Raw genomic sequence first — 18321 nt, 5'->3', positions numbered from 1 at the left:
TTTTTCGGCTTTTGGCTTTTCCTCTTCGGATAATTTTTTTCCCCCGAAAATAAACTGAGTCCGGAGACTGGCGGTGCTATGCCGCTTAGCGGGACCAGCGCGTTGAATCCTACGCCAGAACGGCCCCGGCGGCGCGAATGTCTCGGGCCGTCGAGGTCTGCTGCTTTGTCATAAAAGGGAGTTTCGATGGGCATGTCATGGGTGCGATCATACCAGCACTAATGCACCGGATCCCATCAGAACTCCGCAGTTAAGCGTGCTTGGGCGAGAGTAGTACTAGGATGGGTGACCCCCTGGGAAGTCCTCGTGTTGCACCCCTTTTATTTTTTGCCCGCTTTTTTATTTTTTGATAATATTTATTTTTAATTTGTCGGCTTTTGGCTTTTCCTCTTCGGATAATTTTTTTCCCCCGAAAATAAACTGAGTCCGGAGACTCGCGGTGCCATGCCGCATAGCGGAACAGCGCGTTGAATCCTACGCCAGAACGGCCCCGGCAGCGCGAATGCCTCGGGCCGTCGAGGTCTGCTGCTTCGTCATAAAAGGGAGTTTCGAAGGGCATGTCATGGGTGCGATCAAACCAGCACTAATGCACCGGATCCGATCAGAACTCCGCAGTTAAGCGTGCTTGGGCGAGAGTAGTACTAGGATGGGTGACCCCCTGGGAAGTCCTCGTGTTGCACCCTTTTTATTTTTTGCCCGCTTTTTTATTTTTTGATAATATTTATTTTTAATTTTTCGGCTTTTGGCTTTTCCTCTTCGGATAATTTTTTTTCCCGAAAATAAACTGAGTCCGGAGACTGGCGGTGCCATGCCGCATAGCGGAACAGCGCGTTGAATCCTACGCCAGAACGGCCCCGGCAGCGCGAATGTCTCGGGCCGTCGCGGTCTGCTGCTTTGTCATTAAAGGGAGTTTCGAAGGGCATGTCATGGGTGCGATCATACCAGCACTAATGCACCGGATCCCATCATAACTCCGCAGTTAAGCGTGCTTGGGCGAGAGAAGTACTAGGATGGGTGACCCCCTGGGAAGTCCTCGTGTTGCACCCTTTTTATTTTTTGCCCGCTTTTTTATTTTTTGATAATATTTATTTTTAATTTTTTGGCTTTTGGCTTTTCCTCTTCGGATAATTTTTTCCCCCCGAAAATAAACTGAGTCCGGAGACTGGCGGTGCCATGCCGCATAGCGGAACAGCGCGTTGAATCATACGCCAGAACGGCCCCGGCAGCGCGAATGTCTCGGGCCGTCGAGGTCTGCTGCTTTGTCTTAAAAGGGAGTTTCGAAGGGCATGTCTTGGGTGCGATCATACCAGCACTAATGCACCGGATCCCATCAGAACTCCGCAGTTAAGCGTGCTTGGGCGAGAGTAGTACTAGGATGGGTGACCCCCTGGGAAGTCCTCGTGTTGCACCCTTTTTATTTTTTTCTCCTCTTTTTTATTTTTTGATAATATTTATTTTTAATTTTTCGGCTTTTGGCTTTTCCTCTTCGGATAATTTTTTTCCCCCGAAAATAAACTGAGTCCGGAGACTGGCGGTGCTATGCCGCTTAGCGGGACCAGCGCGTTGAATCCTACGCCAGAACGGCCCCGGCGGCGCGAATGTCTCGGGCCGTCGAGGTCTGCTGCTTTGTCATAAAAGGGAGTTTCGATGGGCATGTCATGGGTGCGATCATACCAGCACTAATGCACCGGATCCCATCAGAACTCCGCAGTTAAGCGTGCTTGGGCGAGAGTAGTACTAGGATGGGTGACCCCCTGGGAAGTCCTCGTGTTGCACCCCTTTTATTTTTTGCCCGCTTTTTTATTTTTTGATAATATTTATTTTTAATTTGTCGGCTTTTGGCTTTTCCTCTTCGGATAATTTTTTTCCCCCGAAAATAAACTGAGTCCGGAGACTCGCGGTGCCATGCCGCATAGCGGAACAGCGCGTTGAATCCTACGCCAGAACGGCCCCGGCAGCGCGAATGCCTCGGGCCGTCGAGGTCTGCTGCTTCGTCATAAAAGGGAGTTTCGAAGGGCATGTCATGGGTGCGATCAAACCAGCACTAATGCACCGGATCCGATCAGAACTCCGCAGTTAAGCGTGCTTGGGCGAGAGTAGTACTAGGATGGGTGACCCCCTGGGAAGTCCTCGTGTTGCACCCTTTTTATTTTTTGCCCGCTTTTTTATTTTTTGATAATATTTATTTTTAATTTTTCGGCTTTTGGCTTTTCCTCTTCGGATAATTTTTTTTCCCGAAAATAAACTGAGTCCGGAGACTGGCGGTGCCATGCCGCATAGCGGAACAGCGCGTTGAATCCTACGCCAGAACGGCCCCGGCAGCGCGAATGTCTCGGGCCGTCGCGGTCTGCTGCTTTGTCATTAAAGGGAGTTTCGAAGGGCATGTCATGGGTGCGATCATACCAGCACTAATGCACCGGATCCCATCATAACTCCGCAGTTAAGCGTGCTTGGGCGAGAGAAGTACTAGGATGGGTGACCCCCTGGGAAGTCCTCGTGTTGCACCCTTTTTATTTTTTGCCCGCTTTTTTATTTTTTGATAATATTTATTTTTAATTTTTTGGCTTTTGGCTTTTCCTCTTCGGATAATTTTTTCCCCCCGAAAATAAACTGAGTCCGGAGACTGGCGGTGCCATGCCGCATAGCGGAACAGCGCGTTGAATCATACGCCAGAACGGCCCCGGCAGCGCGAATGTCTCGGGCCGTCGAGGTCTGCTGCTTTGTCTTAAAAGGGAGTTTCGAAGGGCATGTCTTGGGTGCGATCATACCAGCACTAATGCACCGGATCCCATGAGAACTCCGCAGTTAAGCGTGCTTGGGCGAGAGTAGTACTAGGATGGGTGACCCCCTGGGAAGTCCTCGTGTTGCACCCTTTTTATTTTTTGCCCGCTTTTTTATTTTTTGATAATATTTATTTTTAATTTTTCGGCTTTTGGCTTTTCGTCTTCGGATAATTTTTTTTCCCCGACAATAAACTGAGTCCGGAGACTGGCGGTGCCATGCCGCATAGCGGGACCAGCGCGTTGAATCCTACGCCAGAACGGCCCCGGCAGCGTGAATGTCTCGGGCCGTCGAGGTCTGCTGCTTTGTCATAAAAGGGAGTTTCGAAGGGCATGTCATGGGTGCGATCATACCAGCACTAATGCACCGGATCCCAACAGAACTCCGCAGTTAAGCGTGCTTGGGCGAGAGTAGTACTAGGATGGGTGACCCCCTGGGAAGTCCTCGTGTTGCACCCTTTTTATTTTTTGCCCGCTTTTTTATTTTTTGATAATATTTATTTTTAATTTTTCGGCTTTTGGCTTTTCCTCTTCGGATAATTTTTTTTTTCCGAAAATAAACTGAGTCCGGAGACGGGCGGTGCCATGCCGCATAGCGGAACAGCGCGTTGAATCCTACGCCAGAACGGCCCCGGCAGCGCGAATGTCTCGGGCCGTCGCGGTCTGCTGCTTTGTCATAAAAGGGAGTTTCGAAGGGCATGTCATGGGTGCGATCATACCCGCACTAATGCACCGGATCCCATCATAACTCCGCAGTTAGGCGTGCTTGGGCGAGAGAAGTACTAGGATGGGTGACCCCCTGGGAAGTCCTCGTGTTGCACCCTTTTTATTTTTTGCCCGCTTTTTTATTTTTTGATAATATTTATTTTTAATTTTTTGGCTTTTGGCTTTTCCTCTTCGGATAATTTTTTTCCCCCGAAAATAAACTGAGTCCGGAGACTCGCGGTGCCATGCCGCATAGCGGAACAGCGCGTTGAATCCTACGCCAGAACGGCCCCGGCAGCGCGAATGCCTCGGGCCGTCGAGGTCTGCTGCTTCGTCATAAAAGGGAGTTTCGAAGGGCATGTCATGGGTGCGATCAAACCAGCACTAATGCACCGGATCTGATCAGAACTCCGCAGTTAAGCGTGCTTGGGCGAGAGTAGTACTAGGATGGGTGACCCCCTGGGAAGTCCTCGTGTTGCACCCTTTTTATTTTTTGCCCGCTTTTTTATTTTTTGATAATATTTATTTTTAATTTTTCGGCTTTTGGCTTTTCCTCTACGGATAATTTTTTTTTTCCGAAAATAAACTGAGTCCGGAGACGGGCGGTGCCATGCCGCATAGCGGAACAGCGCGTTGAATCCTACGCCAGAACGGCCCCGGCAGCGCGAATGTCTCGGGCCGTCGCGGTCTGCTGCTTTGTCATAAAAGGGAGTTTCGAAGGGCATGTCATGGGTGCGATCATACCCGCACTAATGCACCGGATCCCATCATAACTCCGCAGTTAGGCGTGCTTGGGCGAGAGAAGTACTAGGATGGTGACCCCCTGGGAAGTCCTCGTGTTGCACCCTTTTTATTTTTTGCCCGCTTTTTTATTTTTTGATAATATTTATTTTTAATTTTTTGGCTTTTGGCTTTTCCTCTTCGGATAATTTTTTTCCCCCGAAAATAAACTGAGTCCGGAGACTCGCGGTGCCATGCCGCATAGCGGAACAGCGCGTTGAATCCTACGCCAGAACGGCCCCGGCAGCGCGAATGCCTCGGGCCGTCGAGGTCTGCTGCTTCGTCATAAAAGGGAGTTTCGAAGGGCATGTCATGGGTGCGATCAAACCAGCACTAATGCACCGGATCTGATCAGAACTCCGCAGTTAAGCGTGCTTGGGCGAGAGTAGTACTAGGATGGGTGACCCCCTGGGAAGTCCTCGTGTTGCACCCTTTTTATTTTTTGCCCGCTTTTTTATTTTTTGATAATATTTATTTTTAATTTTTCGGCTTTTGGCTTTTCCTCTTCGGATAATTTTTTTTCTCGAAAATAAACTGAGTCCAGAGACTGGCGGTGCCATGCCGCATAGCGGAACAGCGCGTTGAATCCTACGCCAGAACGGCCCCGGCAGCGCGAATGTCTCGGGCCGTCGCGGTCTGCTGCTTTGTCATTAAAGGGAGTTTCGAAGGGCATGTCATGGGTGCGATCATACCAGCACTAATGCACCGGATCCCATCATAACTCCGCAGTTAAGCGTGCTTGGGCGAGAGAAGTACTAGGATGGGTGACCCCCTGGGAAGTCCTCGTGTTGCACCCTTTTTATTTTTTGCCCGCTTTTTTATTTTTTGATAATATTTATTTTTAATTTTTTGGCTTTTGGCTTTTCCTCTTCGGATAATTTTTTCCCCCCGAAAATAAACTGAGTCCGGAGACTGGCGGTGCCATGCCGCATAGCGGAACAGCGCGTTGAATCATACGCCAGAACGGCCCCGGCAGCGCGAATGTCTCGGGCCGTCGAGGTCTGCTGCTTTGTCTTAAAAGGGAGTTTCGAAGGGCATGTCTTGGGTGCGATCATACCAGCACTAATGCACCGGATCCCATGAGAACTCCGCAGTTAAGCGTGCTTGGGCGAGAGTAGTACTAGGATGGGTGACCCCCTGGGAAGTCCTCGTGTTGCACCCTTTTTATTTTTTGCCCGCTTTTTTATTTTTTGATAATATTTATTTTTAATTTTTCGGCTTTTGGCTTTTCGTCTTCGGATAATTTTTTTTCCCCGACAATAAACTGAGTCCGGAGACTGGCGGTGCCATGCCGCATAGCGGGACCAGCGCGTTGAATCCTACGCCAGAACGGCCCCGGCAGCGTGAATGTCTCGGGCCGTCGAGGTCTGCTGCTTTGTCATAAAAGGGAGTTTCGAAGGGCATGTCATGGGTGCGATCATACCAGCACTAATGCACCGGATCCCAACAGAACTCCGCAGTTAAGCGTGCTTGGGCGAGAGTAGTACTAGGATGGGTGACCCCCTGGGAAGTCCTCGTGTTGCACCCTTTTGATTTTTTGCCCGCTTTTTTATTTTTTGATAATATTTATTTTTAATTTTTCGGCTTTTGGCTTTTCCTCTTCGGATAATTTTTTTTTCCGAAAATAAACTGAGTCCGGAGACGGGCGGTGCCATGCCGCATAGCGGAACAGCGCGTTGAATCCTACGCCAGAACGGCCCCGGCAGCGCGAATGTCTCGGGCCGTCGCGGTCTGCTGCTTTGTCATAAAAGGGAGTTTCGAAGGGCATGTCATGGGTGCGATCATACCCGCACTAATGCACCGGATCCCATCATAACTCCGCAGTTAGGCGTGCTTGGGCGAGAGAAGTACTAGGATGGGTGACCCCCTGGGAAGTCCTCGTGTTGCACCCTTTTTATTTTTTGCCCGCTTTTTTATTTTTTGATAATATTTATTTTTAATTTTTTGGCTTTTGGCTTTTCCTCTTCGGATAATTTTTTTCCCCCGAAAATAAACTGAGTCCGGAGACTCGCGGTGCCATGCCGCATAGCGGAACAGCGCGTTGAATCCTACGCCAGAACGGCCCCGGCAGCGCGAATGCCTCGGGCCGTCGAGGTCTGCTGCTTCGTCATAAAAGGGAGTTTCGAAGGGCATGTCATGGGTGCGATCAAACCAGCACTAATGCACCGGATCTGATCAGAACTCCGCAGTTAAGCGTGCTTGGGCGAGAGTAGTACTAGGATGGGTGACCCCCTGGGAAGTCCTCGTGTTGCACCCTTTTTATTTTTTGCCCGCTTTTTTATTTTTTGATAATATTTATTTTTAATTTTTCGGCTTTTGGCTTTTCCTCTTCGGATAATTTTTTTTCCCGAAAATAAACTGAGTCCAGAGACTGGCGGTGCCATGCCGCATAGCGGAACAGCGCGTTGAATCCTACGCCAGAACGGCCCCGGCAGCGCGAATGTCTCGGGCCGTCGCGGTCTGCTGCTTTGTCATTAAAGGGAGTTTCGAAGGGCATGTCATGGGTGCGATCATACCAGCACTAATGCACCGGATCCCATCATAACTCCGCAGTTAAGCGTGCTTGGGCGAGAGAAGTACTAGGATGGGTGACCCCCTGGGAAGTCCTCGTGTTGCACCCTTTTTATTTTTTGCCCGCTTTTTTATTTTTTGATAATATTTATTTTTAATTTTTTGGCTTTTGGCTTTTCCTCTTCGGATAATTTTTTCCCCCCGAAAATAAACTGAGTCCGGAGACTGGCGGTGCCATGCCGCATAGCGGAACAGCGCGTTGAATCATACGCCAGAACGGCCCCGGCAGCGCGAATGTCTCGGGCCGTCGAGGTCTGCTGCTTTGTCTTAAAAGGGAGTTTCGAAGGGCATGTCTTGGGTGCGATCATACCAGCACTAATGCACCGGATCCCATGAGAACTCCGCAGTTAAGCGTGCTTGGGCGAGAGTAGTACTAGGATGGGTGACCCCCTGGGAAGTCCTCGTGTTGCACCCTTTTTATTTTTTGCCCGCTTTTTTATTTTTTGATAATATTTATTTTTAATTTTTTGGCTTTTGGCTTTTCCTCTTCGGATAATTTTTTTCCCCCGAAAATAAACTGAGTCCGGAGACTCGCGGTGCCATGCCGCATAGCGGAACAGCGCGTTGAATCCTACGCCAGAACGGCCCCGGCAGCGCGAATGCCTCGGGCCGTCGAGGTCTGCTGCTTCGTCATAAAAGGGAGTTTCGAAGGGCATGTCATGGGTGCGATCAAACCAGCACTAATGCACCGGATCTGATCAGAACTCCGCAGTTAAGCGTGCTTGGGCGAGAGTAGTACTAGGATGGGTGACCCCCTGGGAAGTCCTCGTGTTGCACCCTTTTTATTTTTTGCCCGCTTTTTTATTTTTTGATAATATTTATTTTTAATTTTTCGGCTTTTGGCTTTTCCTCTTCGGATAATTTTTTTTTTCCGAAAATAAACTGAGTCCGGAGACGGGCGGTGCCATGCCGCATAGCGGAACAGCGCGTTGAATCCTACGCCAGAACGGCCCCGGCAGCGCGAATGTCTCGGGCCGTCGCGGTCTGCTGCTTTGTCATAAAAGGGAGTTTCGAAGGGCATGTCATGGGTGCGATCATACCCGCACTAATGCACCGGATCCCATCATAACTCCGCAGTTAGGCGTGCTTGGGCGAGAGAAGTACTAGGATGGTGACCCCCTGGGAAGTCCTCGTGTTGCACCCTTTTTATTTTTTGCCCGCTTTTTTATTTTTTGATAATATTTATTTTTAATTTTTTGGCTTTTGGCTTTTCCTCTTCGGATAATTTTTTTCCCCCGAAAATAAACTGAGTCCGGAGACTCGCGGTGCCATGCCGCATAGCGGAACAGCGCGTTGAATCCTACGCCAGAACGGCCCCGGCAGCGCGAATGCCTCGGGCCGTCGAGGTCTGCTGCTTCGTCATAAAAGGGAGTTTCGAAGGGCATGTCATGGGTGCGATCAAACCAGCACTAATGCACCGGATCTGATCAGAACTCCGCAGTTAAGCGTGCTTGGGCGAGAGTAGTACTAGGATGGGTGACCCCCTGGGAAGTCCTCGTGTTGCACCCTTTTTATTTTTTGCCCGCTTTTTTATTTTTTGATAATATTTATTTTTAATTTTTCGGCTTTTGGCTTTTCCTCTTCGGATAATTTTTTTTCTCGAAAATAAACTGAGTCCAGAGACTGGCGGTGCCATGCCGCATAGCGGAACAGCGCGTTGAATCCTACGCCAGAACGGCCCCGGCAGCGCGAATGTCTCGGGCCGTCGCGGTCTGCTGCTTTGTCATTAAAGGGAGTTTCGAAGGGCATGTCATGGGTGCGATCATACCAGCACTAATGCACCGGATCCCATCATAACTCCGCAGTTAAGCGTGCTTGGGCGAGAGAAGTACTAGGATGGGTGACCCCCTGGGAAGTCCTCGTGTTGCACCCTTTTTATTTTTTGCCCGCTTTTTTATTTTTTGATAATATTTATTTTTAATTTTTTGGCTTTTGGCTTTTCCTCTTCGGATAATTTTTTCCCCCCGAAAATAAACTGAGTCCGGAGACTGGCGGTGCCATGCCGCATAGCGGAACAGCGCGTTGAATCATACGCCAGAACGGCCCCGGCAGCGCGAATGTCTCGGGCCGTCGAGGTCTGCTGCTTTGTCTTAAAAGGGAGTTTCGAAGGGCATGTCTTGGGTGCGATCATACCAGCACTAATGCACCGGATCCCATGAGAACTCCGCAGTTAAGCGTGCTTGGGCGAGAGTAGTACTAGGATGGGTGACCCCCTGGGAAGTCCTCGTGTTGCACCCTTTTTATTTTTTGCCCGCTTTTTTATTTTTTGATAATATTTATTTTTAATTTTTCGGCTTTTGGCTTTTCGTCTTCGGATAATTTTTTTTCCCCGACAATAAACTGAGTCCGGAGACTGGCGGTGCCATGCCGCATAGCGGGACCAGCGCGTTGAATCCTACGCCAGAACGGCCCCGGCAGCGTGAATGTCTCGGGCCGTCGAGGTCTGCTGCTTTGTCATAAAAGGGAGTTTCGAAGGGCATGTCATGGGTGCGATCATACCAGCACTAATGCACCGGATCCCAACAGAACTCCGCAGTTAAGCGTGCTTGGGCGAGAGTAGTACTAGGATGGGTGACCCCCTGGGAAGTCCTCGTGTTGCACCCTTTTTATTTTTTGCCCGCTTTTTTATTTTTTGATAATATTTATTTTTAATTTTTCGGCTTTTGGCTTTTCCTCTTCGGATAATTTTTTTTTTCCGAAAATAAACTGAGTCCGGAGACGGGCGGTGCCATGCCGCATAGCGGAACAGCGCGTTGAATCCTACGCCAGAACGGCCCCGGCAGCGCGAATGTCTCGGGCCGTCGCGGTCTGCTGCTTTGTCATAAAAGGGAGTTTCGAAGGGCATGTCATGGGTGCGATCATACCCGCACTAATGCACCGGATCCCATCATAACTCCGCAGTTAGGCGTGCTTGGGCGAGAGAAGTACTAGGATGGGTGACCCCCTGGGAAGTCCTCGTGTTGCACCCTTTTTATTTTTTGCCCGCTTTTTTATTTTTTGATAATATTTATTTTTAATTTTTTGGCTTTTGGCTTTTCCTCTTCGGATAATTTTTTTCCCCCGAAAATAAACTGAGTCCGGAGACTGGCGGTGCCATGCCGCATAGCGGAACAGCGCGTTGAATCATACGCCAGAACGGCCCCGGCAGCGCGAATGTCTCGGGCCGTCGAGGTCTGCTGCTTTGTCTTAAAAGGGAGTTTCGAAGGGCATGTCTTGGGTGCGATCATACCAGCACTAATGCACCGGATCCCATGAGAACTCCGCAGTTAAGCGTGCTTGGGCGAGAGTAGTACTAGGATGGGTGACCCCCTGGGAAGTCCTCGTGTTGCACCCTTTTTATTTTTTGCCCGCTTTTTTATTTTTTGATAATATTTATTTTTAATTTTTCGGCTTTTGGCTTTTCGTCTTCGGATAATTTTTTTTCCCCGACAATAAACTGAGTCCGGAGACTGGCGGTGCCATGCCGCATAGCGGGACCAGCGCGTTGAATCCTACGCCAGAACGGCCCCGGCAGCGTGAATGTCTCGGGCCGTCGAGGTCTGCTGCTTTGTCATAAAAGGGAGTTTCGAAGGGCATGTCATGGGTGCGATCATACCAGCACTAATGCACCGGATCCCAACAGAACTCCGCAGTTAAGCGTGCTTGGGCGAGAGTAGTACTAGGATGGGTGACCCCCTGGGAAGTCCTCGTGTTGCACCCTTTTTATTTTTTGCCCGCTTTTTTATTTTTTGATAATATTTATTTTTAATTTTTCGGCTTTTGGCTTTTCCTCTTCGGATAATTTTTTTTTTCCGAAAATAAACTGAGTCCGGAGACGGGCGGTGCCATGCCGCATAGCGGAACAGCGCGTTGAATCCTACGCCAGAACGGCCCCGGCAGCGCGAATGTCTCGGGCCGTCGCGGTCTGCTGCTTTGTCATAAAAGGGAGTTTCGAAGGGCATGTCATGGGTGCGATCATACCCGCACTAATGCACCGGATCCCATCATAACTCCGCAGTTAGGCGTGCTTGGGCGAGAGAAGTACTAGGATGGGTGACCCCCTGGGAAGTCCTCGTGTTGCACCCTTTTTATTTTTTGCCCGCTTTTTTATTTTTTGATAATATTTATTTTTAATTTTTTGGCTTTTGGCTTTTCCTCTTCGGATAATTTTTTTCCCCCGAAAATAAACTGAGTCCGGAGACTCGCGGTGCCATGCCGCATAGCGGAACAGCGCGTTGAATCCTACGCCAGAACGGCCCCGGCAGCGCGAATGCCTCGGGCCGTCGAGGTCTGCTGCTTCGTCATAAAAGGGAGTTTCGAAGGGCATGTCATGGGTGCGATCAAACCAGCACTAATGCACCGGATCTGATCAGAACTCCGCAGTTAAGCGTGCTTGGGCGAGAGTAGTACTAGGATGGGTGACCCCCTGGGAAGTCCTCGTGTTGCACCCTTTTTATTTTTTGCCCGCTTTTTTATTTTTTGATAATATTTATTTTTAATTTTTCGGCTTTTGGCTTTTCCTCTTCGGATAATTTTTTTTTCCGAAAATAAACTGAGTCCAGAGACTGGCGGTGCCATGCCGCATAGCGGAACAGCGCGTTGAATCCTACGCCAGAACAGCCCCGGCAGCGCGAATGTCTCGGGCCGTCGCGGTCTGCTGCTTTGTCATTAAAGGGAGTTTCGAAGGGCATGTCATGGGTGCGATCATACCAGCACTAATGCACCGGATCCCATCATAACTCCGCAGTTAAGCGTGCTTGGGCGAGAGAAGTACTAGGATGGGTGACCCCCTGGGAAGTCCTCGTGTTGCACCCTTTTTATTTTTTGCCCGCTTTTTTATTTTTTGATAATATTTATTTTTAATTTTTTGGCTTTTGGCTTTTCCTCTTCGGATAATTTTTTCCCCCCGAAAATAAACTGAGTCCGGAGACTGGCGGTGCCATGCCGCATAGCGGAACAGCGCGTTGAATCATACGCCAGAACGGCCCCGGCAGCGCGAATGTCTCGGGCCGTCGAGGTCTGCTGCTTTGTCTTAAAAGGGAGTTTCGAAGGGCATGTCTTGGGTGCGATCATACCAGCACTAATGCACCGGATCCCATCAGAACTCCGCAGTTAAGCGTGCTTGGGCGAGAGTAGTACTAGGATGGGTGACCCCCTGGGAAGTCCTCGTGTTGCACCCTTTTTATTTTTTGCCCGCTTTTTTATTTTTTGATAATATTTATTTTTAATTTTTCGGCTTTTGGCTTTTCGTCTTCGGATAATTTTTTTTCCCCGACAATAAACTAAGTCCGGAGACTGGCGGTGCCTTGCCGCATAGCGGGACCAGCGCGTTGAATCCTACGCCAGAACGGCCCCGGCAGCGTGAATGTCTCGGGCCGTCGAGGTCTGCTGCTTTGTCATAAAAGGGAGTTTCGAAGGGCATGTCATGGGTGCGATCATACCAGCACTAATGCACCGGATCCCATCAGAACTCCGCAGTTAAGCGTGCTTGGGCGAGAGTAGTACTAGGATGGGTGACCCCCTGGGAAGTCCTCGTGTTGCACCCTTTTTATTTTTTGCCCGCTTTTTTATTTTTTGATAATATTTATTTTTAATTTTTCGGCTTTGGGCTTTTCCTCTTCGGATAATTTTTTTTTCCCGAAAATAAACTGAGTCCGGAGACGGGCGGTGCCATGCCGCATAGCGGAACAGCGCGTTGAATCCTACGCCAGAACGGCCCCGGCAGCGCGAATGTCTCGGGCCGTCGAGGTCTGCTGCTTTGTCATAAAAGGGAGTTTCGAAGGGCATGTCATGGGTGCGATCATACCAGCACTAACGCACCAGATCCCATCAGAACTCCGCAGTTAAGCGTGCTTGGGCGAGAGTAGTACTAGGATGGGTGACCCCCTGGGAAGTCCTCGTGTTGCACCCCTTTTATTTTTTGCCCGCTTTTTTATTTTTTGATAATATTTATTTTTAATTATTCGGCTTTTGGCTTTTCCTCTTCGGATAATTTTTTTCCCCCGAAAATAAACTGAGTCCGGAGACTCGCGGTGCCATGCCGCATAGCGGAACAGCGCGTTGAATACTACGCCAGAACGGCCCCGGCAGCGCGAATGTCTCGGGCCGTCGAGGTCTGCTGCTTTGTCATAAAAGGGAGTTTCGAAGGGCATGTCATGGGTGCGATCATACCAGCACTAATGCACCGGATCCCATCAGAACTCCGCAGTTAAGCGTGCTTGGGCGAGAGTAGTACTAGGACGGGTGACCCCCTGGGAAGTCCTCGTGTTGCACCCTTTTTATTTTTTTCTCCACTTTTTTATTTTTTGATAATATTTATTTTTAATTTTTCGGCTTTTGGCTTTTCCTCTTCGGATATTTTTTTTCCCCCGAAAATAAACCGAGTCCGGAGACTGGCGGTGCCATGCCGCATAGCGGGAATAGCGCGTTGAATCCTACGCCAGAACGGCCCCGGCGGCGCGAATGTCTCGGGCCGTCGAGGTCTGCTGCTTTGTCATAAAAGGGAGTTTCGATGGGCATGTCATGGGTGCGATCATACCAGCACTAATGCACCGGATCCCATCAGAACTCCGCAGTTAAGCGTGCTTGGGCGAGAGTAGTACTAGGATGGGTGACCCCCTGGGAAGTCCTCGTGTTGCACCCCTTTTATTTTTTGCCCGCTTTTTTATTTTTTGATAATATTTATTTTTAATTTTTCGGCTTTTGGCTTTTCCTCTTCGGATAATTTTTTTCCCCCGAAAATAAACTGAGTCCGGAGACTCGCGGTGCCATGCCGCATAGCGGAACAGCGCGTTGAATCCTACGCCAGAACGGCCCCGGCAGCGCGAATGTCTCGGGCCGTCGCGGTCTGCTGCTTTGTCATAAAAGGGAGTTTCGAAGGGCATGTCATGGGTGCGATCATACCAGCACTAATGCACCGGATCCCATCATAACTCCGCAGTTAGGCGTGCTTGGGCGAGAGAAGTACTAGGATGGGTGACCCCCTGGGAAGTCCTCGTGTTGCACCCTTTTTATTTTTTGCCCGCTTTTTTATTTTTTGATAATATTTATTTTTAATTTTTTGGCTTTTGGCTTTTCCTCTTCGGATAATTTTTTCCCCCCGAAAATAAACTGAGTCCGGAGACTGGCGGTGCCATGCCGCATAGCGGAACAGCGCGTTGAATCCTACGCCAGAACGGCCCCGGCAGCGCGAATGTCTCGGGCCGTCGAGGTCTGCTGCTTTGTCATAAAAGGGAGTTTCGAAGGGCATGTCATGGGTGCGATCATACCAGCACTAATGCACCGGATCCCATCAGAACTCCGCAGTTAAGCGTGCTTGGGCGAGAGTAGTACTAGGATGGGTGACCCCCTGGGAAGTCCTCGTGTTGCACCCCTTTTATTTTTTGCCCGCTTTTTTATTTTTTGATAACATTTATTTTTTATTTTTCGGCTTTTGGCTTTTCCTCTTCGGATAATTTTTTTCCCCCGAAAATAAACTGAGTCCGGAGACTGGCGGTGCCATGCCGCATAGCGGAACAGCGTGTTGAATCCTACGCCAGAATGGCCCCGGCAGCGCGAATGTCTCGGGCCGTCGAGGTCTGCTGCTTTGTCATAAAAGGGAGTTTCGAAGGGCATGTCTTGGGTGCGATCATACCAGCACTAATGCACCGGATCCTATCAGAACTCCGCAGTTAAGCGTGCTTGGGCGAGAGTAGTACTAGGATGGGTGACCCCCTGGGAAGTCCTCATGTTGCACCCTTTTTATTTTTTGCCCGCTTTTTTATTTTTTGATAATATTTATTTTTAATTTTTTGGCTTTTGGCTTTTCCTCTTAGGATAATTTTTTTCCCCCCGACAATAAACTGAGTCCGGAGACTGGCGGTGCCATGCCGCATAGCGGGACTAGCGCGTTGAATCCTACGCCAGAACGGCCCCGGCAGCGCGAATGTCTCGGGCCGTCGAGGTCTGCTGCTTTGTCATAAAAGGGAGTTTCGAAGGGCATATCATGGGTGCGATCATACCAGCACTAATGCACCGGATCCCATCAGAACTCCGCAGTTAAGCGTGCTTGGGCGAGAGTAGTACTAGGATGGGTGACCCCATGGGAAGTCCTCGTGTTGCACCCCTTTTATTTTTTGCCCGCTTTTTTCTTTTTTGATAACATTTATCTTTAATTGTTTGGCTTTTGGCTTTTCCTCTTCGGATAATTTTTTTCCCTCGAAAATAAACTGAGTCCGGAGACTCGCGGTGCCATGCCGCATAGCGGAACAGCGCATTGAATCCTACGCCAGAACGGCCCCGGCAGCGCGAATGTCTCGGGCCGTCGAGGTCTGCTGCTTTGTCATAAAAGGGAGTTTCGAAGGGCATATCATGGGTGCGATCATACCAGCACTAATGCACCGGATCCCATCAGAACTCCGCAGTTAAGCGTGCTTGGGCGAGAGTAGTACTAGGATGGGTGACACCATGGGAAGTCCTCGTGTTGCACCCCTTTTATTTTTTGCCCGCTTTTTTCTTTTTTGATAACATTTATCTTTAATTGTTTGGCTTTTGGCTTTTCCTCTTCGGATAATTTTTTTCCCTCGAAAATAAACTGAGTCCGGAGACTGGCGGTGCCATGCCGCATAGCGGAACAGCGCGTTGAATCCTACGCCAGAACGGCCCCGGCAGCGCGAATGTCTCGGGCCGTCGAGGTCTGCTGCTTTGTCATAAAAGGGAGTTTCGAAGGGCATGTCATGGGTGCGATCATACCAGCACTAATGCACCGGATCCCATCAGAACTCCGCAGTTAAGCGTGCTTGGGCGAGAGTAGTACTAGGATGGGTGACCCCCTGGGAAGTCCTCGTGTTGCACCCCTTTTATTTTTTGCCCGCTTTTTTATTTTTTGATAACATTTATTTTTTATTTTTCGGCTTTTGGCTTTTCCTCTTCGGATAATTTTTTTCCCCCGAAAATAAACTGAGTCCGGAGACTGGCGGTGCCATGCCGCATAGCGGAACAGCGTGTTGAATCCTACGCTAGAACGGCCCCGGCAGCGCGAATGTCTCGGGCCGTCGAGGTCTGCTGCTTTGTCATAAAAGGGAGTTTCGAAGGGCATGTCTTGGGTGCGATCATACCAGCACTAATGCACCGGATCCTATCAGAACTCCGCAGTTAAGCGTGCTTGGGCGAGAGTAGTACTAGGATGGGTGACCCCCTGGGAAGTCCTCATGTTGCACCCTTTTTATTTTTTGCCCGCTTATTATTTTTTGATAATATTTATTTTTAATTTTTTGGCTTTTGGCTTTTCCTCTTCGGATAATTTTTTTCCCCCGACAATAAACTGGGTCCGGAGACTGGCGGTGCCATGCCGCATAGCGGGACCAGCGTGTTGAATCCTACGCCAGAACGGCCCCGGCAGCGCGAATGTCTCGGGCCGTCGAGGTCTGCTGCTTTGTCATAAAAGGGAGTTTCGAAGGGCATATCATGGGTGCGATCATACCAGCACTAATGCACCGGATCCCATCAGAACTCCGCAGTTAAGCGTGCTTGGGCGAGAGTAGTACTAGGATGGGTGACCCCCTGGGAAGTCCTCGTGTTGCACCCCATTTATTTTTTGCCCGCTTTTTTCTTTTTTGATAACATTTATTTTTAATTTTTTGGCTTTTGCCTTTTCCTCTTCGGATAATTTTTTCCCCCGAAAATAAACTGAGTCCGGAGACTCGCGGTGCCATGCCGCATAGCGGAACAGCGCGTTGAATCCTACGCCAGAACGGCCCCGGCAGCGCGAATGTCTCGGGCCGTCGAGGTCTGCTGCTTTGTCATAAAAGGGAGTTTCGAAGGGCATGTCATGGGTGCGATCATACCAGCACTAATGCACCGGATCCCATCAGAACTCCGCAGTTAAGCGTGCTTGGGCGAGAGTAGTACTAGGATGGGTGACCCCTTGGGAAGTCCTCGGGTTGCACCCTTTTTATTTTTTTCTCCACTTTTTTATTTTTTGATAATATTTATTTTTAATTTTTCGGCTTTTGGCTTTTCCTCTTCGGATAATTTTTTTCCCCCGAAAATAAACTGAGCCCGGAGACTGGCGGTGCCATGCCGCATAGCGGGACCAGCGCGTTGAATCCTACGCCAGAACGGCCCCGGCGGCGCGAATGTCTCGGGCCGTCGAGGTCTGCTGCTTTGTCATAAAAGGGAGTTTCGATGGGCATGTCATGGGTGCGATCATACCAGCACTAATGCACCGGATCCCATCAGAACTCCGCAGTTAAGCGTGCTTGGGCGAGAGTAGTACTAGGATGGGTGACCCCCTGGGAAGTCCTCGTGTTGCACCCCTTTTATTTTTTGCCCGCTTTTTTATTTTTTGATAATATTTATTTTTAATTTTTCGGCTTTTGGCTTTTCCTCTTCGGATAATTTTTTTCCCCCGAAAATAAACTGAGTCCGGAGACTCGCGGTGCCATGCCGCATAGCGGAACAGCGCGTTGAATCCTACGCCAGTACGGCCCCGGCAGCGCGAATGTCTCGGGACGTCGCGGTCTGCTGCTTTGTCATAAAAGGGAGTTTCGAAGGGCATGTCATGGGTGCGATCATACCAGCACTAATGCACCGGATCCCATCATAACTCCGCAGTTAGGCGTGCTTGGGCGAGAGAAGTACTAGGATGGGTGACCCCCTGGGAAGTCCTCGTGTTGCACCCTTTTTATTTTTTGCCCGCTTTTTTATTTTTTGATAATATTTATTTTTAATTTTTTGGCTTTTGGCTTTTCCTCTTCGGATAATTTTTTCCCCCCGAAAATAAACTGAGTCCGGAGACTGGCGGTGCCATGCCGCATAGCGGAACAGCGCGTTGAATCCTACGCCAGAACGGCCCCGGCAGCGCGAATGTCTCGGGCCGTCGAGGTCTGCTGCTTTGTCATAAAAGGGAGTTTCGAAGGGAATGTCATGGGTGCGATCATACCAGCACTAATGCACCAGATCCCATCAGAACTCCGCAGTTAAGCGTGCTTGGGCGAGAGTAGTACTAGGATGGGTGACCCCCTGGGAAGTCCTCGTGTTGCACCCCTTTTATTTTTTGCCCGCTTTTTTATTTTTTGATAACATTTATTTTTTATTTTTCGGCTTTTGGCTTTTCCTCTTCGGATAATTTTTTTTCCCCGAAAATAAACTGAGTCCGGAGACTGGCGGTGCCATGCCGCATAGCGGAACAGCGTGTTGAATCCTACGCCAGAACGGCCCCGGCAGCGCGAATGTCTCGGGCCGTCGAGGTCTGCTGCTTTGTCATAAAAGGGAGTTTCGAAGGGCATGTCTTGGGTGCGATCATACCAGCACTAATGCACCGGATCCTATCAGAACTCCGCAGTTAAGTGTGCTTGGGCGAGAGTAGTACTAGGATGGGTGATCCCTTGGGAAGTCCTCATGTTGCATCCTTTTTATTTTTTGCCCGCTTTTTTATTTTTTGATAATATTTATTTTTAATTTTTTGGCTTTTGGCTTTTCCTCTTAGGATAATTTTTTTCCCCCGACAATAAACTGAGTCCGGAGA

The 18321-nt window shown here is 49.4% G+C and overlaps 41 non-coding genes and 9 pseudogenes across 41 annotated transcripts; all 50 read left to right on the top strand.

Annotated features, from left to right (window-relative positions):
* The first annotated feature begins 199 nt into the window (after nt 1–199).
* LOC148708756 (5S ribosomal RNA) lies at nt 200–318 on the top strand. The gene has a single exon (XR_015979327.2). It is a non-coding gene; the product is annotated as a 5S ribosomal RNA (ribosomal RNA).
* Nucleotides 319–564: 246 nt separating this feature from the next.
* LOC148708755 (5S ribosomal RNA) lies at nt 565–683 on the top strand. Its single transcript, XR_015983595.2, has one exon. It is a non-coding gene; the product is annotated as a 5S ribosomal RNA (ribosomal RNA).
* Nucleotides 684–928: 245 nt separating this feature from the next.
* LOC148708754 (5S ribosomal RNA) lies at nt 929–1047 on the top strand. The gene has a single exon (XR_015978086.2). It is a non-coding gene; the product is annotated as a 5S ribosomal RNA (ribosomal RNA).
* A 246-nt stretch (nt 1048–1293) lies between these two features.
* Nucleotides 1294–1412, top strand: LOC148708753 (5S ribosomal RNA). Its single transcript, XR_015979453.2, has one exon. It is a non-coding gene; the product is annotated as a 5S ribosomal RNA (ribosomal RNA).
* A 248-nt stretch (nt 1413–1660) lies between these two features.
* LOC148708752 (5S ribosomal RNA) lies at nt 1661–1779 on the top strand. The gene has a single exon (XR_015978332.2). It is a non-coding gene; the product is annotated as a 5S ribosomal RNA (ribosomal RNA).
* Nucleotides 1780–2025: 246 nt separating this feature from the next.
* On the top strand, nt 2026–2144 carry LOC148708751 (5S ribosomal RNA). Its single transcript, XR_016406811.1, has one exon. It is a non-coding gene; the product is annotated as a 5S ribosomal RNA (ribosomal RNA).
* Nucleotides 2145–2389: 245 nt separating this feature from the next.
* Nucleotides 2390–2508, top strand: LOC148708750 (5S ribosomal RNA). The gene has a single exon (XR_015980881.2). It is a non-coding gene; the product is annotated as a 5S ribosomal RNA (ribosomal RNA).
* Nucleotides 2509–2754: 246 nt separating this feature from the next.
* LOC148710938 (5S ribosomal RNA) lies at nt 2755–2873 on the top strand. The gene has a single exon (XR_016401383.1). It is a non-coding gene; the product is annotated as a 5S ribosomal RNA (ribosomal RNA).
* Nucleotides 2874–3120: 247 nt separating this feature from the next.
* On the top strand, nt 3121–3239 carry LOC148708748 (5S ribosomal RNA). Its single transcript, XR_015978529.2, has one exon. It is a non-coding gene; the product is annotated as a 5S ribosomal RNA (ribosomal RNA).
* A 246-nt stretch (nt 3240–3485) lies between these two features.
* Nucleotides 3486–3604, top strand: LOC148708747 (5S ribosomal RNA; annotated as a pseudogene).
* A 246-nt stretch (nt 3605–3850) lies between these two features.
* Nucleotides 3851–3969, top strand: LOC148710935 (5S ribosomal RNA). Its single transcript, XR_015981884.2, has one exon. It is a non-coding gene; the product is annotated as a 5S ribosomal RNA (ribosomal RNA).
* Nucleotides 3970–4215: 246 nt separating this feature from the next.
* Nucleotides 4216–4333, top strand: LOC148708745 (5S ribosomal RNA; annotated as a pseudogene).
* A 246-nt stretch (nt 4334–4579) lies between these two features.
* LOC148708744 (5S ribosomal RNA) lies at nt 4580–4698 on the top strand. Its single transcript, XR_015978331.2, has one exon. It is a non-coding gene; the product is annotated as a 5S ribosomal RNA (ribosomal RNA).
* A 245-nt stretch (nt 4699–4943) lies between these two features.
* Nucleotides 4944–5062, top strand: LOC148708743 (5S ribosomal RNA). The gene has a single exon (XR_016406562.1). It is a non-coding gene; the product is annotated as a 5S ribosomal RNA (ribosomal RNA).
* A 246-nt stretch (nt 5063–5308) lies between these two features.
* On the top strand, nt 5309–5427 carry LOC148708742 (5S ribosomal RNA). Its single transcript, XR_015984935.2, has one exon. It is a non-coding gene; the product is annotated as a 5S ribosomal RNA (ribosomal RNA).
* A 247-nt stretch (nt 5428–5674) lies between these two features.
* On the top strand, nt 5675–5793 carry LOC148710930 (5S ribosomal RNA). Its single transcript, XR_015984143.2, has one exon. It is a non-coding gene; the product is annotated as a 5S ribosomal RNA (ribosomal RNA).
* A 245-nt stretch (nt 5794–6038) lies between these two features.
* On the top strand, nt 6039–6157 carry LOC148708740 (5S ribosomal RNA; annotated as a pseudogene).
* Nucleotides 6158–6403: 246 nt separating this feature from the next.
* On the top strand, nt 6404–6522 carry LOC148708739 (5S ribosomal RNA). The gene has a single exon (XR_015984115.2). It is a non-coding gene; the product is annotated as a 5S ribosomal RNA (ribosomal RNA).
* A 245-nt stretch (nt 6523–6767) lies between these two features.
* On the top strand, nt 6768–6886 carry LOC148708738 (5S ribosomal RNA). Its single transcript, XR_015978084.2, has one exon. It is a non-coding gene; the product is annotated as a 5S ribosomal RNA (ribosomal RNA).
* A 246-nt stretch (nt 6887–7132) lies between these two features.
* Nucleotides 7133–7251, top strand: LOC148708737 (5S ribosomal RNA). The gene has a single exon (XR_015981763.2). It is a non-coding gene; the product is annotated as a 5S ribosomal RNA (ribosomal RNA).
* Nucleotides 7252–7497: 246 nt separating this feature from the next.
* On the top strand, nt 7498–7616 carry LOC148708736 (5S ribosomal RNA). The gene has a single exon (XR_015978330.2). It is a non-coding gene; the product is annotated as a 5S ribosomal RNA (ribosomal RNA).
* A 246-nt stretch (nt 7617–7862) lies between these two features.
* On the top strand, nt 7863–7980 carry LOC148708735 (5S ribosomal RNA; annotated as a pseudogene).
* Nucleotides 7981–8226: 246 nt separating this feature from the next.
* LOC148708734 (5S ribosomal RNA) lies at nt 8227–8345 on the top strand. Its single transcript, XR_015984934.2, has one exon. It is a non-coding gene; the product is annotated as a 5S ribosomal RNA (ribosomal RNA).
* A 245-nt stretch (nt 8346–8590) lies between these two features.
* LOC148710922 (5S ribosomal RNA) lies at nt 8591–8709 on the top strand. The gene has a single exon (XR_015979830.2). It is a non-coding gene; the product is annotated as a 5S ribosomal RNA (ribosomal RNA).
* A 246-nt stretch (nt 8710–8955) lies between these two features.
* Nucleotides 8956–9074, top strand: LOC148708732 (5S ribosomal RNA). Its single transcript, XR_015978527.2, has one exon. It is a non-coding gene; the product is annotated as a 5S ribosomal RNA (ribosomal RNA).
* A 247-nt stretch (nt 9075–9321) lies between these two features.
* Nucleotides 9322–9440, top strand: LOC148708731 (5S ribosomal RNA). Its single transcript, XR_015984114.2, has one exon. It is a non-coding gene; the product is annotated as a 5S ribosomal RNA (ribosomal RNA).
* Nucleotides 9441–9686: 246 nt separating this feature from the next.
* Nucleotides 9687–9805, top strand: LOC148708730 (5S ribosomal RNA; annotated as a pseudogene).
* Nucleotides 9806–10051: 246 nt separating this feature from the next.
* LOC148708729 (5S ribosomal RNA) lies at nt 10052–10170 on the top strand. The gene has a single exon (XR_015979993.2). It is a non-coding gene; the product is annotated as a 5S ribosomal RNA (ribosomal RNA).
* A 247-nt stretch (nt 10171–10417) lies between these two features.
* LOC148708728 (5S ribosomal RNA) lies at nt 10418–10536 on the top strand. The gene has a single exon (XR_015978329.2). It is a non-coding gene; the product is annotated as a 5S ribosomal RNA (ribosomal RNA).
* Nucleotides 10537–10782: 246 nt separating this feature from the next.
* Nucleotides 10783–10901, top strand: LOC148708727 (5S ribosomal RNA; annotated as a pseudogene).
* A 246-nt stretch (nt 10902–11147) lies between these two features.
* LOC148708726 (5S ribosomal RNA) lies at nt 11148–11266 on the top strand. The gene has a single exon (XR_015979450.2). It is a non-coding gene; the product is annotated as a 5S ribosomal RNA (ribosomal RNA).
* A 245-nt stretch (nt 11267–11511) lies between these two features.
* On the top strand, nt 11512–11630 carry LOC148708725 (5S ribosomal RNA). Its single transcript, XR_015978328.2, has one exon. It is a non-coding gene; the product is annotated as a 5S ribosomal RNA (ribosomal RNA).
* Nucleotides 11631–11876: 246 nt separating this feature from the next.
* On the top strand, nt 11877–11995 carry LOC148708724 (5S ribosomal RNA). The gene has a single exon (XR_016411755.1). It is a non-coding gene; the product is annotated as a 5S ribosomal RNA (ribosomal RNA).
* Nucleotides 11996–12242: 247 nt separating this feature from the next.
* On the top strand, nt 12243–12361 carry LOC148708723 (5S ribosomal RNA). The gene has a single exon (XR_015984933.2). It is a non-coding gene; the product is annotated as a 5S ribosomal RNA (ribosomal RNA).
* A 246-nt stretch (nt 12362–12607) lies between these two features.
* LOC148708722 (5S ribosomal RNA) lies at nt 12608–12726 on the top strand. Its single transcript, XR_015979260.2, has one exon. It is a non-coding gene; the product is annotated as a 5S ribosomal RNA (ribosomal RNA).
* A 246-nt stretch (nt 12727–12972) lies between these two features.
* On the top strand, nt 12973–13091 carry LOC148708721 (5S ribosomal RNA). The gene has a single exon (XR_016401800.1). It is a non-coding gene; the product is annotated as a 5S ribosomal RNA (ribosomal RNA).
* A 248-nt stretch (nt 13092–13339) lies between these two features.
* LOC148708720 (5S ribosomal RNA) lies at nt 13340–13458 on the top strand. Its single transcript, XR_015984932.2, has one exon. It is a non-coding gene; the product is annotated as a 5S ribosomal RNA (ribosomal RNA).
* A 246-nt stretch (nt 13459–13704) lies between these two features.
* On the top strand, nt 13705–13823 carry LOC148710908 (5S ribosomal RNA; annotated as a pseudogene).
* Nucleotides 13824–14069: 246 nt separating this feature from the next.
* On the top strand, nt 14070–14188 carry LOC148708718 (5S ribosomal RNA). The gene has a single exon (XR_016412847.1). It is a non-coding gene; the product is annotated as a 5S ribosomal RNA (ribosomal RNA).
* Nucleotides 14189–14434: 246 nt separating this feature from the next.
* Nucleotides 14435–14553, top strand: LOC148708717 (5S ribosomal RNA). Its single transcript, XR_015984931.2, has one exon. It is a non-coding gene; the product is annotated as a 5S ribosomal RNA (ribosomal RNA).
* Nucleotides 14554–14801: 248 nt separating this feature from the next.
* LOC148708716 (5S ribosomal RNA) lies at nt 14802–14920 on the top strand. Its single transcript, XR_015980987.2, has one exon. It is a non-coding gene; the product is annotated as a 5S ribosomal RNA (ribosomal RNA).
* A 246-nt stretch (nt 14921–15166) lies between these two features.
* On the top strand, nt 15167–15285 carry LOC148708715 (5S ribosomal RNA). Its single transcript, XR_015978525.2, has one exon. It is a non-coding gene; the product is annotated as a 5S ribosomal RNA (ribosomal RNA).
* Nucleotides 15286–15531: 246 nt separating this feature from the next.
* On the top strand, nt 15532–15650 carry LOC148708714 (5S ribosomal RNA). The gene has a single exon (XR_015983583.2). It is a non-coding gene; the product is annotated as a 5S ribosomal RNA (ribosomal RNA).
* Nucleotides 15651–15896: 246 nt separating this feature from the next.
* On the top strand, nt 15897–16015 carry LOC148708713 (5S ribosomal RNA). Its single transcript, XR_015978081.2, has one exon. It is a non-coding gene; the product is annotated as a 5S ribosomal RNA (ribosomal RNA).
* Nucleotides 16016–16261: 246 nt separating this feature from the next.
* Nucleotides 16262–16380, top strand: LOC148708712 (5S ribosomal RNA). The gene has a single exon (XR_015979449.2). It is a non-coding gene; the product is annotated as a 5S ribosomal RNA (ribosomal RNA).
* A 245-nt stretch (nt 16381–16625) lies between these two features.
* Nucleotides 16626–16744, top strand: LOC148708711 (5S ribosomal RNA). Its single transcript, XR_015978327.2, has one exon. It is a non-coding gene; the product is annotated as a 5S ribosomal RNA (ribosomal RNA).
* A 248-nt stretch (nt 16745–16992) lies between these two features.
* On the top strand, nt 16993–17111 carry LOC148708710 (5S ribosomal RNA). The gene has a single exon (XR_016412819.1). It is a non-coding gene; the product is annotated as a 5S ribosomal RNA (ribosomal RNA).
* Nucleotides 17112–17357: 246 nt separating this feature from the next.
* LOC148708709 (5S ribosomal RNA) lies at nt 17358–17476 on the top strand (annotated as a pseudogene).
* Nucleotides 17477–17722: 246 nt separating this feature from the next.
* On the top strand, nt 17723–17841 carry LOC148708708 (5S ribosomal RNA). Its single transcript, XR_015979258.2, has one exon. It is a non-coding gene; the product is annotated as a 5S ribosomal RNA (ribosomal RNA).
* A 246-nt stretch (nt 17842–18087) lies between these two features.
* LOC148708707 (5S ribosomal RNA) lies at nt 18088–18206 on the top strand (annotated as a pseudogene).
* Nucleotides 18207–18321: the final 115 nt, after the last annotated feature.

This window comes from Phoenix dactylifera, chromosome 4, assembly GCF_051530095.1.
Source record: "Phoenix dactylifera cultivar Ajwa chromosome 4, Ajwa_hap1_PhDact_Kaust_v1.1, whole genome shotgun sequence".
Lineage (NCBI taxonomy): Eukaryota > Viridiplantae > Streptophyta > Magnoliopsida > Arecales > Arecaceae > Phoenix > Phoenix dactylifera.
This window is presented reverse-complemented; position numbering and strand designations above follow the sequence as displayed.